Below are 19,708 nucleotides of genomic sequence, written 5' to 3' on the forward strand. Positions count from 1 at the left end.
ACTGCACACAATAGTGTTCATTCTAGCACCCTGCACCTATCCCGTGCAGTTCCTCATTCCTGCCTGGGGTGTCGCCCTCTGCTCTGGTGCTTCTAGCACTCTCAGCCGATGCAACAAATTGCTGATAAACAGACCAGAGTGTGCTAAAAGCACCAGAGCAGAAAGAGACACCCCACGTAGGAAAGAGGAACTGCTCTGGTTGTTACAGGTGCAGGGTGCTAGAATGAACACTACACAACTGAAGCAGCCATCTTTGCAGGTTGAACCAATATTCATTGTAAAACAACGTACAAATTCACTAAGAACCAGCATCTCTCGAATATTAGTGGAGATTAATCAGTGGTTATTAGTGAATTGATAGGCTGCCTTCCCCTAAATATTATTTAAATTCACCAAATGGCTATTTAAAACACTGTATATTTAAACATTACATCTAAAGTTGCCAACATGACCTGATTTAATTGTTAGGAAAGCAACATTTTCTTTGAGGTATTGTAAGGTTAATAATGAGTTCACTTTAAATTAAAATCTAACAAAGTTTTATATACAAAAAAACAAATCCTATCTTTTCTTCCCCTATCACTGTGTTTTGCGATTAGTAAATGTTTTCTGGTTTCTTTCTTTAGAAACAGGACAAAGTCAAACGCGCAAAAGTCAACTTGTACCTCCCTTAAAATAGATTTAATGCAGGGTAAGTCCACGTTTGCCACGTCAAGGTCACACAGTAGCATGTAAGATTACAAACAGAACTGATGTAACAGCTGCCATTTGATCCAAGCTTCTGGGGTTTAGAATACACTTAACATACACACACAAATTATGCATACTGTACATTGTGTCACTAATGTTTATCTCATACAGGAGCCACCAAGTATGTAGCCTTGCACAACTTCTGCTTGCAAATTCATTGTATGGTGGGAGGGGGGGGGGGGAGGAATGAGAATCTTCTAAAAAGGATACTTTGTCGAAATAGTAAAAAAATAATATTTTTGCCATTTCCAAGGTGACTTGCTAGTCACCAGGAGGCAGATTTACTAAACTTTCTAATGCTGGTCATACACGCTGCAATTATTGGGACGATCCGCCCGATATCGGCGGACCGCCGCGATAATTGTAGCGTGGGGGGGCAACCGAGGGTTAAATATTGCTCGGTCGGGCATGCTGGATTGTCCATCATGCCCGTCCGATGCGATATTTACCCGGTAACTGTCGGCCGCATCGGGCAGTGTATGCCCAGCGCGGCCGACAGACAGACATTTCCTGTGTTCCTTCCTACGGAAGGAACAGGGAAATGTCTCCTCCCCCGGGGGCGGAGCGCAGATGTCAGGCTATACACTGTGAGATTTCTCTCACAGTGTATGCCGCGGACATCTGCAGCTGGCAGCCGGCCAGATAAAATGTCTGTCGGTCTGACAGACATTTTATCTTGCCGTGTATGCCCAGCATAAAACAGACAAGTTAGCAACCAATCAGATTCTATCATTTTTTTAGAATGCAATAGAGAAATGATAGGGCACATTAAAACAATTGAATCGCCCCCTATCTCCTGGATAAAGTGACGGGAGATCATGGGACGATAGTCAATTGTTTTTGGGTGCCAAGGCTTTATAGTGCACTCATGGCGTATCCAAGCAACTGCCTTAGCGAACATTTTGGCTAGCCCCCTCAGGAGAAAAAAAATCCGGGCAAAAACATTTCAATCCCCCCCCTGTAGAATCTGATTGGTTGCTATGGCCAACAAGTCCACTTTTCATTTTAAGAAAGTAGAATATATCTACCTCCAAATCTTATAAAGGCAAATCAACATATTAATCACCAGTTTTCCAAATCTCCCAGCAAAATATTTTGCCAGCAATCTCTCAGCGCTTGGTATGGAAGGAAGAGGAATCTATGAAAGACCAATTTAGTAGAATGCTGTTAGAATCACCAAAATTGTTTCTAATGATTTCAGACAACTGAATGAATTCAAAGTTGGGGTGGGGGGGGGGGGGGTGGATGTGCTGTCTTGGGTGACCAGCAAAGACAAAGGGGGAGTTCAGTTGTTTTAACTACTGGGTGCCAGAATGAGCCATTCAATTGATGCTCCATTCGGGAGCGACAGCCACCGGCGTGGGCAATTCTGCTCGCACCCTCCTAAAGCAGCAAGTAGAAATGTGCGCTAAGTCCTGGTTTTGTCCTAACCAGGACTTAAAGTCTGCTTTAGCAGCTTTACACGCCCAAAAACAATTGAACATCACAGCCCGATCTCCCGCCACTTAGACGGGAGATCGGGTACAATAAGGCAATTGAATCGCCCTCAAAGTGTTCTACAAACCAAGGAAAGTTAGAAGAAAACTGCAGATTAGGAGCTATATACATTAATTCTATTTTTTTTCTGTTTTTAAAGGTGAAATCTTTAGTGGATTTGCCCTTACACACGCACAGCAAGATGCTTGCTGCAGATGAATCCCAGGGAAATGGAGAGAGATAGTTAGGTAAAATAAGCAGATGGTAGACCACGTGCATTGCACATACAAGTTTTAGCACCACATATAAACCTGAGACTTATAGGCCTGATTCAGTAAGGATCGCTATTGCATACTGCAAATTCACACGGAACGCAGCTGTGAAAGTACGCTAATGCCTGCCACAGCTCAGCCGGCATAGAGACGCCCACTGCTGCTCTCTCACATCCATACTACCTCACATCGGTACCATCGATGTATATCAGCCCATCATGCAACATTTACACCAGGTCTGACCAGCCGCAGAAACTGCAAGTCTCATCGCACACAGTGAGTGCTCAAGCTGTGTATGCAATCGCAGAGGCTAATTTATGCACGCCTATGAAACGGCGTTCAAACGGACAGACACACCTGCGTTTTTCAAACCACTCCCCCGTCACCACCCCCAAACTGCTCACAGCCTGTCACTCACTCTGCGATGGATTCCTCTGTGTGTCTGTAATCGCAGTATGATCGCAGCGCGGTGCATGCGCAGTGGTTAATAATCGAATGAACTGCGTACGCAATTCCAATTGCCTATGCTGCTGATCAGGCCCTGTGTGTCTGAAGGCATTTGTAGAATGTGTCACGGCAGATCAGTCCAATTTGCAAATATACAAAGAAATTAAAGAGAAAAAAAAAAAAACAGGATACAAAGAATCCCCAATACACAAAGTATAGCAAAGCATCAAATTGGGCAGCAAGTGATTAGACTCTACCCACGTGCAGGAAGAAAGAACATAACTTAATTAGTATGGAGTATCTTTCCTCCTATTAGCCTTTTTGGCTCGCTGGACAGTCATATATTGATTGATAGAACAGGGTTAGTGGTTCCTCCCGTTGTACAGTAATTGATGCCTCACTTAAAATTCCTGGAAGAAAGCAGCTCAGCCTCTCTGGCTAATCTTGGAAACTTAAATTGTTCTGTAAAATCAGTTTCCTGTGATAATTTAAGCAGCACTAGATTTGTAGCCAACAAGCAGAAATGGTGCCACCCATTTCAAAAGCCCCTAAATTTCTACACGGCAAAAGGTCAGGCAAGTGATGCAAGAGTTTTTTTTTCCATGCCAACTTAAAATTTGGCTTCATTTACAGGCTCAGTCGCACACGGATATACAAGTGTCGCAGATCAAATTACTCACTGAAGTCTCTTGGTGCGTCTTATTGGCATATTTTCAGAGGGAAAAGACATTCGGCACAAGCAGAATTGCACAGGACTTGGAGGCTCACTCATGCCAGGCGTTTCTCATCGGATGGCGTACTGAGACTTTGTGCTTGAGGACGCATCAGCACAGGGGAAACCACGTTATCCCACTCAATGGGGTGCCATCTTGAGCTGTTGCCAGCTGTAGAATAAGGTGCATGAAGAGCAGACACCACGTAACATCAGCCCGCATCTGGATTTTGAACTAGAGGGTGGTGGAGCAAAAAACTCTCTAAACCACTGTAAGATGCCACCTAAGGTACATTTTACAGTGCACCTTAGTGCTTTGTTCAGAAGGAGGACAGACCTCCAGTGACAAAGCTGGCTTCCCTGTCAGTAAGCTGCACAAACGTCCCTCTACCAAGAGACGTCTTTGGTAAATAGCAGCACAAAGGCTTGAATGGAAGGAAAGTTTAAATAACAGTTTACTGTATTTGTTTTTCCTTGTCCGGTAAATTCATGGTGCTTTATAAAGGGTAAACTATTCTAAAAACTCACAAATTCAGAAACATTAAGTACCCATCACCAAATCTCATGACGATTGCGAGAAATACAATTTGCATAAACTTAACATGCCGTCTCGATTTCTGAACAAAGCACACATTTATATAAAGTCCGTGACCTCACGCTAAACTCTAGCCTGTTGGCTAATTTGGTATAAAGACATTCAGTACAATGCTGTACCTACTTACAGCTGTTAAATGACCCGATAAATTAACTCTCAGCTATAAACAATACGCTTACTGTACTGACCAAGTCATTGAATCAACAACTTATTTTGCCTTTGTGCTCTGTGCAAAAACAGCTTTTATCTGTGGGTATCTTGTTATTAACATTACTATACCTACTAATGTGTAAACACCTCAAATTACATTATATTGTGGAAGCATGACATAGGAAATGGGTATCTAAACACTTCACACAACCGTAAACAAACCATGCTTTACATTTAATTACTATTTGTAATTATGCATTATTTATTGTTACAATTTAATTTTTTTACAGATATATCAGAGGTTTCTATTCTGTCTTTCCTCGCCAGAACTGATTGCAATTCTCTATATACTGCTTTTCATGCCGCTTATGCCCACTACAGGATATTTGTATGTTAGTCGTCTGCATTTTCAGGACAGGATTATGGAAATATTTAAGGATAAGATTCTTTTTGCATTTCAAAAATTTGACCTTTTTTTCTCTCTCCTTATTTTAAGGTGTCCAAATGATTGATTCATTAGTCCTGCTATAAGTGCCATAAGTTTTTAATGTTAAAGTCTGATGTGCATAGAATAAAATAATCTCCATAAATCAGACTTTAGGTGGGAATTAAATTCTTGGTGATGTTCTCAAAGGGCTGTCAGGATGATGACACTTCCTGGTAGGGGTGGCCTCGGTGAGCCCTTCATCGATGGAAAAAACATCAGGAACCATCGATGGTATGGAACTATGCAATGCACAACAAGTTGGTATGTTTAAACTTGAAAGTGAAAAGATGACTCAATGTTGCAGCACTCTGGAGAGCATACAGAAGAGTAGTTGTGATGTGGTGCAAAGCCAGACTCTGTGCTAGCAGTTCCCTAGGTAACAAATGCTGTATACATGTTGGAGTCTAACATAGGTGAACTGCCAGTGTAACATGCGTGCGCGTGCGTGTGTGGGATTCCCCCTATTGTCATTGTACCTCCTATCTTTAATTGTTAACAGAGCCCCATTGGCATGTTTCCCACCCCCTAGTGGTAATAGAGCCACAGTAGAAGACCTCTTCCACCCCACCAGTGTCCACCCTGTTAGTAACCCGCCCATGTGTCATATTATATATATATATATATATATATATTAGGGATGTGCAGGCTCGGATAGGTTCGAGTTTGCACGTGGAGTTCGGATTTTTCCCTCCAAAAAAACGGAACTCAGAACGAGGCAAAACGTCATCTTACATGGACGAACATCATCATTCCTGGATAAAAGTCCAGGAATGATGATGTTCGTCCATGTAAGATGACGTTTTGCCTCGTTCTGAGTTCCGTTTTTTTGGAGGGAAAAATCCGAACTCCACGTGCAAACTCGAACCTATCCGAGCCTGCACATCCCTAATATATATATATATATATATATATATATATAAAACCAGTCGGGCGGCACTCCCATACAAATCCAAAATAAAGCCAGTTGCCTTCCGTACATGTGTGTGTGTGTGTGTATGTGTATATCTATATAGATATAATATACACCAGTGACGGCGGCACTCTGTAATAATTAGTATCACAGGTGCAGGTAAGTAAATGCCAATGTTTCGATACTTTTATTGTATCGTCTTCAGGGTATAATAGCACAATAACAATAAAAACTCACCTTATATCCTCACCAACATGTGCACGTACAGACGCTGAAACCGGAGACGGGCGCTCATCCCGATGACGTCACAGCCACAACCAAACACCACCAGAGCCGGCGTCTAGTCACATGGATGCAGCGTAACCAGGGACTGCCCACCCCTCGGTTCGCTGCCATGGCAATCAGAAACGACTACAGAAAAAAGTGACAATTAATGAGCGCCCATCTCAGGTTTCAACGTCTGTACGTGCACATGTTGGTGAGCATATAAGGTGAGTTTTTATTGTTATTGTGCTATTATACCCTGAAGACGATACAATAAAAGTATCGAAACATTGGCATTTTCTTACCTGCGTCTGTGATACTGCTTATTACCGAGTGCCGCTGTCATTGGTGTACATGTTTGGACCCGGCTGTACAGATTGTCACGTCCAATTAGACCGTCCTGGTTAGGGCCAAAACCAGACTTTTCACATATTTTTGCTCGCCTCCTCAGGAGGGGTCGAGCAGAAATGTCGGCGCCGGTGGCTGTTCTCGCTCGAATAGAGCAACAATTGAATTGCTCCGTCGGGCACCTGGCTCGAACATTTGAAATGCCTTGTTAGAGTCCATGTTTTTTTGTAAATACATTTAAATGAATTAAAGAGAGCATCATAATTTCACTATCTGCAACTTAGGTCTTTGTATGGGATGTAGTTAAAATGCCGGTCACCGATATACCAATGCCGGAATCCCGTCCGCCGGCAAAATGCAGACGCTGATATCCCGAGTGAGATCAGGATACTGACGTCAGCATCCCGAACACCGGAATCCCGAACATGCGGATGCCGGTGTTTCCCTGGGGATGGGGTGTTTAGGTTAGGCAGCCCTCGGGGAGGGTTAGGCTACAGGGAGGGGGGGCGGGGTGGTTAGGCACCAACGGAGGGAGGTTAGGTTTAGGGTGCAGGCAGAGGGTGTTATAGGGTTAGGCATCACTGGGTGGAGGTTAGGGTTAGGCACCACTAAAGGAGGGCTAGGGTTAAAGGAGGGGGGGAGGGTTAAAGTACTTACTTCCCGTCGGGATCTTCACGTTCGGGCTTCCAGCGTCAGCATTTGAACCTGCGGCTATTGATCCGCCGGTATATCATACCCAATCCATTTGTATATGTCTTGCAGTGAATACTGTGAATTTGAAGGGTTGTTGGACTACCTCATTGTATTCAATCTACGCTCTTGTTTATTAGCCAAAAAGCTCTGTGCAAAATTCAGAATAGAATAATCAGCTCATATGAGTCACATGGCAGCAGCATAGGTGTGCGCTAAACTTCTGGGAGGCAATGACTTCCTACAGAAGGCGATGCTTATGATAACTACCCATGTCTGGCTATAGGTTTACTGTGAATTCTGTATTTCCAAACAATTTTGTCTTTATGAACTATCCTATTTCTCTTTAAGACATCCTCATGGCAAACATATGAACACTTTACTTAGAATACATCAACTCATATCAAAACTTTCTGATTACAAGAGCAGTTTGTAAGTCTGCAAACATACAAGTTGCACATTACAGTATGGTCTAAGGTTTTCACTGCATCAGAAGCCTGTAATAACATTTAAAAGAAATACATAGTGCAAACTACATCCAAACGTACATGGACACCCCCCCTCATTTAAGTTATCCTTAATTTAAATGGCTCCACAAAGGTTACGCAGTGCCTTACAAAGTATGTAAGCAGAAACAAGTGCAAACAAAACAAAAAAAGAATGCAAAAGCCTTGCAGTACAAAACATGGGATACAAGCTATATTAACATTGTGTCACACTACCCACAGAAGTAGTGCCAAATGCTGAACCCAGAGGTTAGATGCCATTGTGGGCATGAGGGAAGAGGGCTCTGCTCATGAGAGCTTACAATCTAAAGGGGAGGGGCAGACAGAATGGTGACACAGAGGGGAGAGACGGTGAGCGATGAGGACGGAGCAGTGGGTTAGGATGAGAAATGAGAATATTCAGAACAGCCTCTTCCCAGTGGAGCTTACAATCTAATTGCCTGCTACAAACACACACACTTCGTAAAGTACCAGAAATGTATGTATTTACACTTTTAACTTTGGGAGGAAACCAGTACACCTAAAGCAAACCCACAAGAACTCCAGTAGAACAAACAAAAATCCTGCACCTAGCTCCCTGGCTGCCAATAAAACCAAGGCATCGGTCACGCAAGGCAACAATGCAAACGACTGTGTCACTATGTCATATTTATATAGAAATACCGAGGATAAAAGCATAAACATGGACAGTGTATTACCCTTAGAAAGACTGGTTGTAAGCAGTGTGTGTGTGTTAATGTTTTTTTCCCCCAACACTACACTGGTTGTGGGCAGGGGTCCTTAGGGGACCTTCCCCAACATTACCTTCTCTGGTCACGTTACGCGATAAGCTCCATACAGATTTAAAACTCGTGCAAGTCTACCCAGTAATGTTAATGGAATGGTCTGTTCTGCGAAAGTGGATGTAACACTGGTGCTGCCTCTAGTGTTAATATAAACAGCCAGCCGCTCAGCTTGCTACACAAACATCATTAGGAAAGAATCTACGTCCACACTTCTACAGTCCTGGCACGGTCAAGAGACAAAAGAGGACAACTATATTGCAATGCCACAATACATCCTAACAAACCAAGGCACTAAAACTGCATACAGATTAATAAAGGCAACTTTATAAAAAAAACCAAGGCAAGTTGACAATCTAAGGAGAAGATAAACTAATTAATACGATTGCCGCTTGCCTCGCACACTTCACTTACCTATTATTTTTTCAATCCTCTCAATGTATAAAAAAATAAATAAATAAAAGGGGGAACAACATCCGTGAATGCCACAATGTGTGATACACAGATTACAAAACATACCTCTCTCTCCCAGCAGTGGTGCCCAGCGCAGGTACAGCGTAGCAATCAATTTGTTCTGCAGACACAACGGCTTCCTTAGAATACTAATACAAATGCTTCCTTTCTCCTTCGACTTGACTCCCCGATGCCCAGGTCCTGACCAGTAATAAGGAGAATGAGAATATCCTCTAAGACACCTACTGGTACTAATCAACAATGTGCGTGTCAGGGCATCGGATTAAAACCTCCACTACGCTTGTATCACTCAGTGCAGCTAAGCAGATGCATAACAAGGTCAGTTATTTAACCACGTATACACATCCCTACACACAGCCAAGTGGACTTGAGTGAACTACTTCATCACTCCATACCATTGAATGACTTACCTCGAGGGACTCCAATTACATCTTAATGTACGGATAAGATCGAGAGGAAAAAGAAAAAGGCTTAAGACAAGTTGTGCTGTACTAATAAACTAACGTTTCCTCAATTGTATTATTGCAAAGAGAAAAAAAAAAAACAGTATTTTAACAAAGCCCCCAAAGAAAAACACTTTATTAAAATAAATATTTTTACTTTAAAAAAAAAAAAAAAAGTTATGTAATTCTTCATTCCATCTGTGCACTTACAAGTAATCAATCGTTGCATGGTCCGTACGTGGCTTGTTTTGCTGCTGTGGCAACAAACAACCTTCAACCTCTTTGTCCAGAGACATCTGGGGCAGACACCACAGCTGTAGAGCAATTCCCCTTCCCTAAACCCTTACTTAAAAATCGCTGCACCATAAAACCTGGGAGGGATCGCTCAGCCATGAAACATCTGATTAACCATTCAAAAGGTAGTCTAAAAATAAACTAAAACAAAAAGCTATAAATATAACCTAAGACAATGACGAACACTAAACAAAACTCGCCATTGACACTTTTGATACCTCAAGACGCTATCGTGCATTACTTGTCCTATCAAATCACTGGATAAATCGACACGCTAACAGCCAATGTACGCTTTAAGTTGTATTCGACTGTTATTTACATTCGTAGAGCGCTGCGTTCAAAATTAAAATCCCAGAGCATCACCATTCGAAATAAGTGACTAGAGGGTCTATTTACAAAGCCTTGGATGGAGATAAGGTGAACGGAGATAAAGTACCAGCCAATCAGCTCCTAAATGCCATGTCACAGGCTGTTTGGTAAATGACAGTTAGGAGCTGGTAGGTTGGTACTTTATCTCTGTCCACTTTATCTCCATCAAAGGCTTAGTAAATAGACCCCTAATAAAAAACTTTTGCACTACTTGGTCTCGCGTGGCAATTGAGATTAGCAGGTTTTTAGCCTCTGATAATCACACGTTTAATCTAGTTCCAATGACAAGGATGTAGATCAATGTTTCAAGGCTTTCAATATTATAATTTCCATTCTCCATGGCTTGCTCACTGCACCGTACTCTAATCGCTGACATCCAATATATAAGCAACCGCAATGAGACATCATGAAAAGGACAATAATCAATAATGTAGCAATCGCCCTTGACACAGTGACATTGGCTGGTGGTCACGTGACAGCAAGCCGTTCCCCCACCTGGCTTGTGACCTTGTACTTTGGATGACCCGAAGCCTGCAGAGTGAGGCAACAGACTCCCCCCCCCCCCCCCCCTGCTGTCTCAGCAAGGTCAAATGGGTCAGCATGTCCCCATCTATAATCCACCACCATTTGTCAGCAGGGAGGCTTGAAGGAGGCATGCTTGCTACAAGGAGAGAATGCCCAATTAGGCAGCTGTCACACAAAGCATTGGATGCAAAATTATCCCCTGTCAAAAGAGAGAGCAGCTGCCGGTGCCAATTACAACAACCTTTCCACCCTTTAGGTGCCGAAAAACCAAACAGAAGAAGACTGGGAAAAATGTGCAACAAAGCATTGAACTGGAGCGGTCACGGTAAATGACCAAGGTCATGCCGGGGGAAGGAAGGGGGGGGGATGGATTTGTTTGTTACTTAAGACACAGTGCTCTGCGATGATGTTCTTGAACTTGAATTGTTATTTGAGGCACAGTGCACACCTATTAAGGGGTTAACTGCCGCTTCCGTTACGATAGGCGATGCGCAGTTTTCATACCTGCGAGTATGAATCAGTCATTAGCAGCGCCTATACGTGGGGAAATTTCACCTGCTGCGTTTGCGGCATCTACGCAATAACCCAACATAAGTGCATTCCACCGAACAATAACATTAAAAAAAGGACACTCTGTACTGATAAGGGCACTGGAAGTGCAGTGTAATTGTAGCTGTGTGTGCTTCTGCAGTTAAAATAAATGGGTCTCAATATACAAGATACATTTAATTTTGTTTTTTACTGGCATAGCGATTAAAAATATATTTTTTTTATCTCCGATTGGCACCAGTAATCGGCCCCGTCAACAGACAGATTCTGGACACAGATGGGAGTGTAAAAAAAAAACCAAAAAAAAAAAAACGACGTCTTGTATAAAAATGTACAACCACCCACTATCAAGTATGCACAAAATGTTAAGACCCAATCTAACAATGTCGTAGAGGCCTGCAACATTTGCCGGATGGCACACAGTGCCAATCTATGGAGGTAACCATTGACCCGAAACACTAGCGGGGGCCAAGAGCAGGCCACTCAGTGACTGCTGCCTTTTTCACCGGCATTACAAGCAGGACCGGGAGTGTGAATGAGATTGTGAAGTTCATTCTAACAAAAATGTGCCAGCACAGAACAGCCCATAAAATGCTCATGTACATCTACTTGCCGGTCTTCTATCCAGGCCTTCCTAGGAAATGAGGAATGGAAAGGCCCAGGTGGGAGGTGCAGGGTTGTGGTGCCATAAATCACGTCATTGCCCCCCACCGGCTGATGTACCTATGCTGTGAACTGTGGCAATGTACTGCGTGCCATAATGATGCAACTTACTGCGAATTGCCTCATCCTGTCTCTAGACTGACCAGACTGTCTATTTACCCAGCTAGGACCGGACAGGCAAAGGCCGCTACAATCACTGTGGTACAAACGTTCATCTTCCTCAGACCTGATCATTACCACCGGATCTGAAGAGATTTCCTGATCACAGGAGGGGGATGATGGTTTATTAGATACAGGTGGTCCCATGATCAATAAAGACCCCATGCTGGTGTTACTGGCTGCTGCCTGCGCAGCATGATGTTCTCTTCATAAAACCAGGGGCAATTTAGCTTTCCATGTGTTATTGCACAGTAGTATTACGCAATATTATTTTGCCTGAATATTTCAGCCAGTGGTTGCTTATTTTGATAATCTCCACTTGTATTGTTGTGTATAGGAGATAAGGGGCTGCTGTTATCTGGAAATTACAAGGTAATATTTAATGTAGTGTAGTGGCATTTGATCATTTACATCACAGAAGCCATATTGTCCTGGCTAGGCAACGAATCTCAGGAACCAAGATACTACAGCATCCCTGATTGGACAAATGAGGCTAACTTGCATTTTCAGGCCGAGATGGAGGTGTAATTTGCAAAGATATCTATTTAAGAAGGAGGGCTGCATAAACCTGTGATTATTACCCAACACTGCGTGATTGTATTTTCAATATATTTTTATTACAACAATTAGCCACATACTAAACTTAGCATATGCTAATCAGTATAGGATTCATAAAATTCATCCAAAAATCACAAGGTAAAATATAGAAAATAGGCTATCCCACCTATGAGTAATATTGTTGCTAAATGTTTTCTATGAATTGCAACATAATAGAAAAATAAAAAAGCTGCCCTTTAAGGTTTTTTAAATTAAAACAGACAGTCACAATTCTAATATGTACTTTAGTATGAATGTAAGTTATTACCGTCATCAGAGGATAGTGATCTGCTGTGAGAGCAGACGGTATCATCGGTAGTTTTTCTTTTTGAAACCAAAAAATTCTGGGCCGTGAGTGTCATGACAGATCCACAGGTCAGTCTGGATATGCAGCCCTGCTGTTGTAATTGCTATGAATGAGAATTGCTACTGTTCCGGAGCTCCGTTCATAATGTCTGTTGACGGTAATAACTTCCATTGATACTAAAGTACATATTGGAATTGTGACTGTCCATTTTTTCTACTGCCTTCAAAGGGCACCTTTTATTTTTATTTTTCTATGATGTTGCAATTCATAGTAAACATTTAGCAACAATATTACTCATAGGTGGGATAGCCTATTTTCTATATTTTACATTGTGATTTTTGGATGAATTTTATGAATCATATACTGTATAGCAAGGGTGGGGAACCTTTTTTCTGCCGAGGGCCATTTTTATATACATAACATTTGCGGGCCTGGTGCAGGCCACGTCCCCTCCGTGTGATGTCACACGGGGATGGGGCCACAATCACCAGTGATTACAGCAATGCACAGAGAATCCCAAGGATGCTCTAGGGAGCTGTAAGGGCAGTGGTATGACTGTCTGAAGCGTCCTAAGGACACTCCAGGGGGCACTGCTGCATAGATTCTGGCTGCAGGGTGCCATTCTAGGCACCCTGCTAGCCAGATGAGGCTAGCAGAAAAAAGCTCAGAGGGCCAGGCCAAATGATTCCGGTGGGCCTTATACGGCCCCCGGGCCTGAGGTTCCCCATCCCTGCTGTATAGCATATGCTAATTTTAATATGTGGCCAATTGTTGTAATAAACATATATTGAAACTACTACCACACAGTGTTGGGTAATAATCACAGGTGTGCACAGGACTCCTTTTTAAGTAGATATCTTTGAAGAATAGTACACAATTTTTCTTTGCTATAGCCAAATCATTACCCACACACAGATCACAGAGTAGGCACCAGGGTCACTTAAATTTTTATTCATAGTGTAATTTGCAGACATACCTATATTTGAGCAGAATTAAAATAAAAAAAATTAGAAATGAAACAAAAAAATAAAACAACAGTGGCGAGCATAACTACGTCACATTCTCCGTATATAGGTCAATGGATTTACATCCTATTAGTCGGCCGTTAAACAAGCAAAATATCCGACACCCTGCTTAGCATTATGGGAAGACTCTTCTCATTCAGCAAAGCAGCTCCTTCCTGTAAACCAGCTAAGAGCAGATGGGCTGCAATTAGCTGTACATGCTATACCAGTTTACGCATCCCGGCAGCCAGGCTACATCTCAGAGGGGCTCAGTAACGTTGGACTGAAACAAACTGCGCTGACATATAGTCTGATTCACAGTTGGAAACAAACCCAATAGTTTGCGATGGTTGTTGATTGGGGCATGCTCAGGATCTGTACTGCACGTGCTGATCAGTGTCTGAGACGGCCCACTAAGCCGCAGTGTGATTAACATGCTGCAACTGTTTGGGGGCGGGGAAAGGGCGGCAACAGAGTGTGTTCTTGAGGAGAGCCGAGGCCAGAGTCTGCGTGTTCCAACCCAGCTTCATTGGCTCCGGAAGTGCGTTTCACGGCTATCCTGAGTAAGCAGCAGCGGATCACAGAAGCAGGCTGGAGCCGCCTATTTACACAAGATATCTTCTGTGGCATAAGCATAATTTTGCATCGCTGCTGCTTGCAAAGACGCAGCGGCGATACAAATAGCGTACAGCTCTGAATCAAAATCATAGTTCCCATCTAGTCAATGAGATTGCACCATTTAATGCTTTGGGATGTAGTCAGCATCCCGAGAGTCTAAATAGCGGCGGCGAAATCCCGTCAAGTCGGGATCCCGGCACCAGGGGAAGGTTAGGGTTCGGTAGCGGAGTTAGGCATTAGGACTAGGGAGTGTTAGGATTAGGGTGCAGGGAGGGGGAGGTAAGGTTTAGGCACTACGGGGAGAGGTTAGGTTTAGGCACCGGGGAGGGGATGTTAGGTTTAGGGTGTTGGGAGGGGAAGGTTAGGCTTAGGCACTAGGAGGGGGGAGGTTAGGGTTAGGCACCGGGGAGAGAGGGTTAGGGTAGAGGTTAGGAAAACACTTACTGTTCGTTCCTATCGGGATTCTGGTTGTCGGGATGCCGCTGTCGGTATTCTGACCAGCGGCTTCCCGACAGCCGGGTTTTCATACCCACCCCAATGCTTCATATCAAGACTCCTATACCAGTTCTCTACTGTACAGTCCATATCAGTAGTTCCCAAACTGAGTGACGCAGGGCACTTGTAGGGGTGCCACGGGTGCGTGGTACAAATCAAATTGTGTGGCTAATCTGATGGGCAAAACGAAAGCTGCTGGCTGCCATCCATAAAATATGTTGACAAGCTGAATGGCAAGCCTGTCCACCACCACATAATGGGACCTAGGGATGACTGGTAAGCACAAGGGCCCCATTTTTTAGACCTCGCTAAAAGGGGTTATGTGACCCTTTCTGTATTCAACAAATAGTGGTAATCCAAGATTAGCAATGGAAATGGTAATGGGTTCCTTACGCACTGGATAATAAGGGTTGCGGGGTTTGCTGCAGGTAAGATAGAGGTGCCTAACCTCTTGGTTAATAAAATGGAGCGAGGTTTGTTACCGCGCTATACCCCTATATGTGGTGTATGTACATCAGTCTAAAAAAATATCCATCCAAGTAATCCAAGATTACCACTGTTTGTCACAGCATCGCTCTCACCAGCTTTAGAATGCGAGAGCAATGCGGTCCCCAATAATGGCAATGGAGACCTGGCGCTGCCCTTCTGGCTTCAGCAAAGCCTTTCAGATACTGCTGGGTCCCCATGTCATGCACATGTGCAGACGGACCATCGCGCATTACACAGGAGCCCGTCGCCTGGCATCGCTAGGCTGCCAACAGCTGAGCGGAGGACCTCGCAGGCGAGGAGGACGTTGCTGAACCTCGCCGAAGGGGTAAGTATTGATAAATATTAGTGGCATTTTCATTTGAATCACAGTGATACTAAACGAAAAATGCCGTTGGTATTTACTTTCGTTAATAAATGGGGCCCAATATACTTAAGAAACATTTGCCCTAGGGCTGCCGTAAGAAAATGCAGATATTGTAGGGCATCTTGATTTAAACTAATGTATTGTCTATAATGTATATACAATAAAAATTGAGAGAAAAGGCTGGTTTTTGTAGTAGGCTCCAGGATTCCGCTTAATGAACAACAATATTTGGATTTGTCCCAAACATAATGAATCTTCCCACCAAATCCAGATCTCACTTTTAGGAGCTAAAACAATGCATAAAATGTTAACGTTTGGAACCTCTTTCCTAATTTAATAATTAAAATTTAAAGTTCAGGTTTGATATAGCTGAATTTTTTTCCAAAGGATTTCATGTTCTGCTCAATAAATGAGCTTGGCATGTCCCTTGAATGTGATTGTTTCATTCACGAAATCCATAATGGGAAAAAAACTGCACAGTTCACAGCTAAGTGCAAGCGTCACGGCTTGTAAAGTCACTACTTGTTTAATAAACACACTATACTTTTTTCCTTGTAAACCGACAATTATCCCCTGCGTGACAATTTGGGTAAAGACAAATAAAAGAGCCAATACATCAGCAATCACAAAAAAAAAGGATTCACAGATTCTGTGATTTTTTTTTTCCCCCCCAATTCCACAATCCACCAATCTGCACCCATAAATTACAGATATTCTTCAGTGATTTGCAGAATATTTTCGGGAAGACAGAAATTGTGAAAGGCTCATTATACACTAACAATCTAATGCCCCAATTGGTCTGTGAAATCCAACATGTTGGACAACCCGATTCACCAATTCCAATTAATTTTTGGATTCGGAATCTGATCTGTAAACTCCATATACTGCAGATTTTTTTAACACAATCATCTGCAAAAAGCAGAATTGCCCCAAATGATTGCCGATGTATGGGAGCCTTTACTATAAGTATTTTGTCCATTTATATGATCATCGGGCCATTACCATCACTGCTCCACTGGAATATAAAGTGAATTTATTTTAACCTCAGCCATAGCGGTGTCCAATTAAGATTTTGAACAACAAATATACAGGTACGGTTCATTGTACAGAACAAGCTACAGTTACATGTTTTGTTGAACATATGCAAAATGTAATAGAATGCTTATAATATGGGCTGCATACAATTCTACTAAATGTAGAATTAAATTACATTCCTTAAATTGAATCCATCACCTCAATATATTTAGTGTTTATTCTAGCACCCTGCACCTGTCCCAACCCATGCAGTTCCGCTTTCCTGGTTTCAATCTCTGTTCTGGTGCTTCTAGTCTGTATATCAGAAGTTTGTTGCATCAGCTGAGTGTGGTAGAAGCACCAGAGCAGTGTGTGACAACCCAGGCAGGAAAGAGGAACCGCATGGAAACACCAATATTGGGGCAGCCATTTTGTGGGCTAAAATACTCTTCAGAAAGCTGTAGCGAGGTCAACGATTCCAAGTAAATTAATAGGCGGCATTCTTAAATAGTAATTTGGGTCAAAAAAAGTTCGCACACACTGTAAGCAACAGAAACACTTCATTGCGAAACTGATATTTTGGACCCAGTATTCGCTGGGTCGTTAGCCATCACACCCAGTGTTGGAGGTTTTTTTTATTTTTTATTTATTACCCATCTTCCAATCTCTTTCCTCCAATCCAATGGTCTGGCTCTCTCTCTAATACTTGTGCCTCCTATCCCCATTGTCTTCCTCTCTGCCCCCCTCCAAACTTATCTCGCTCTTCTCTGTCCTTATTCACCAGTCTCTCTAATTTTTGTTCCCACTCCCCCATCTCTTGCTTATCTCCATCCCCTTCTCCCAGTTTTTATCATCTATGTCCCTCTCCCCATCCGTCTGCCTCCAATCTCTGTCCTTCCTTCCTGTGTCATCTCTCCCCCCTCTCCCCACATCTCTCTCTCTCTTTCTCATCTATGTCCTGCCTTCCTCCGTCATTCATCTATTTCCCCCCTCCAGCCATCTTGCTTGGTCATCTGTCCTATGCTCTCCTTCCCTTTTTCACTGAACTCTGTCATTGCTGTTACGGGTGGGGTGGGGGGGTGGGGGGAGGGGGAGTAGGGAGGGTGTGTCCATTAGGCAGCCAGTCAGAGCTGTGAGGAGGAGTCACGGAGCTGCCCTCCAGCTCTTAACTGCAAAACTGCTAGGCAGACAAAGTAGCAAATTATGGAATTGATAACTGGCTGCAATATTGGGTTTTCTGAATCTTAATAAGACGTTTGGTGGATCATTGTGTATGTTTTTGTATTAGAAAACACTGAAGTCAGTCAAAGAGGGGACACTGGGATCCAATTCCAACCATGGCAATATCTACATGGACTATATATGTCCTCCATCTTCTTGTAGGCCTGCTCAGTGTACTTCAGCTTCCATCCATAGCCCAAAGACACACTGGTGGAGTCGGACTAAAACCAGCTCTCAACTCCTCTAAAAAAAATACACTGGTGCTATACAATATATGTGAACATTAATAGAATGCCCAAGGAATGAGGTGACAAAGGCATGCACATCAGAAAGTAGTTTGCATCCCGGCAGTCGGAATGCCTACGGTCAGAATCCCGACAGCAGCCAGAATTCTGGCTCCAGAATCCAGACAGCAGTCGGAATCATGACTCCAGAATCAAGGGGGTAAGTATTAGGGTTAGACACTAGGGGGATGGTTAAGGTTAGACTGCAGGGGGAGGTTAGTCTGCGGGTGGGGGTAGGGTTATGCGTGGGGGGCTGTATAGGGTTAGGCTGCAGGAAAGGTGGGTTAGGGTACTTAGTAAATTCTGCTGGGATTCTGACTGATGGGATGCCGCTGTCGGTATTATGACCGTCGACATCCCAACCGCCGGGATCCCGTACCCAACCCATGCACATCATAAGATGCTGACTGCATTATTACAGTATTTCTTCCAACAACACAAACATTTCCTTTTTAACCTGCTTATTTGCTAACAACAGCGGGACTGAAAAACTGGATTTCATGTAAAAATAAAAATAATAATTCAAAAAACATCACAGGAGCTGAGGGGGGCAACAAAGTATTTAAAATTCAGTGTCTGTCATGCCATGGGAGACTATCCCTTTAAATAATTGAAATCCTCTCCATCAACTACAAAGCTGTTTTGAAGCAGTTAAGCTTTGTTCTTTACATGTGTTCTAATTAAGTAAGAAATGACCTTGTCATCACACACAGCAGAAATCCTGGATTATGTCTTACAGCAAAAAGGGAAAAAAAAGGTTAAAAGAAATAACAAAAGCACCTCGTTTACTGATGAGCGGAGTAGTTTTGGTTGGCTGGACGCTGAGGCAGTTTCACTGCATAATTTTGTGTGCGCTGAATGTCACAGGGCGGGTTACAATGACCTTGAGTTGCATCAGCAACACAGCAAGGGTCGAGATGCCTGCAGGCGTCCTTGTACTGGATTTACAAGACAAAAACCTTCAAACTGGCTGAAGGACATCTTAAATCTCTTCAAAGGTTTTCTGAACTAATCTGGGCTGCTCTTAGCCGGATCTGTGCCAGTATGAAAGGCAAAATGAAAAACAAAGTCTTTGACAGGGATGTGGTCTCTTAACCCTATCCGCACTGGGCGATGCTTAGAAATTGTCACTGCAGAGTATTACAATAATACACATAATTGCATGTATAATCCCGCCTGTGCAAATATGTAAACAGAAAAAAAAAAAAACACCAAAAAACCCAGCAACCTAAAAGAAAAAATCCGATACACATTTTAAGCCACGGTGTATAAGCCACAGGCAAGTATTGCATACTGATGATTCAACAGCTATTTTATCCTGGATAAGGCTCCAATTGTATGTATTGATAGTCTAATATACAATGTAAAGACTATCAGGCATGGCAGAAAACCAAACCCTTTGGGGCAGATTCATTTAAGGATTAGGCTGCACACAAGGTGGGTAATTGCA

General features: G+C 43.0%; 1 protein-coding gene across 4 annotated transcripts in view; it reads right to left on the reverse strand.

Annotated features, from left to right (window-relative positions):
- NRIP1 (nuclear receptor interacting protein 1) overlaps positions 1-19,708 on the reverse strand; it is a 101,306-nt gene that overhangs the window by 21,786 nt on the left and 59,812 nt on the right. Inside the window, exon 2 of one of the 4 annotated variants that reach the window (XM_088442753.1) lies at positions 8,909-9,043. The exons of 2 other annotated variants lie outside the window; for them this stretch is intronic. The gene's annotated coding sequence lies outside the window, so the exon portion shown is untranslated. Of the gene's footprint in view, positions 1-6,036; positions 6,071-8,908; positions 9,044-19,708 lie in introns of those variants that run through there. One more of the 4 variants, XM_088442754.1, reaches the window with a different exon arrangement.

This window comes from Taudactylus pleione, unplaced genomic scaffold (genome assembly GCF_031769625.1).
Source record: "Taudactylus pleione unplaced genomic scaffold, aTauple2 ptg000316l, whole genome shotgun sequence".
Taxonomy (NCBI): domain Eukaryota; kingdom Metazoa; phylum Chordata; class Amphibia; order Anura; family Myobatrachidae; genus Taudactylus; species Taudactylus pleione.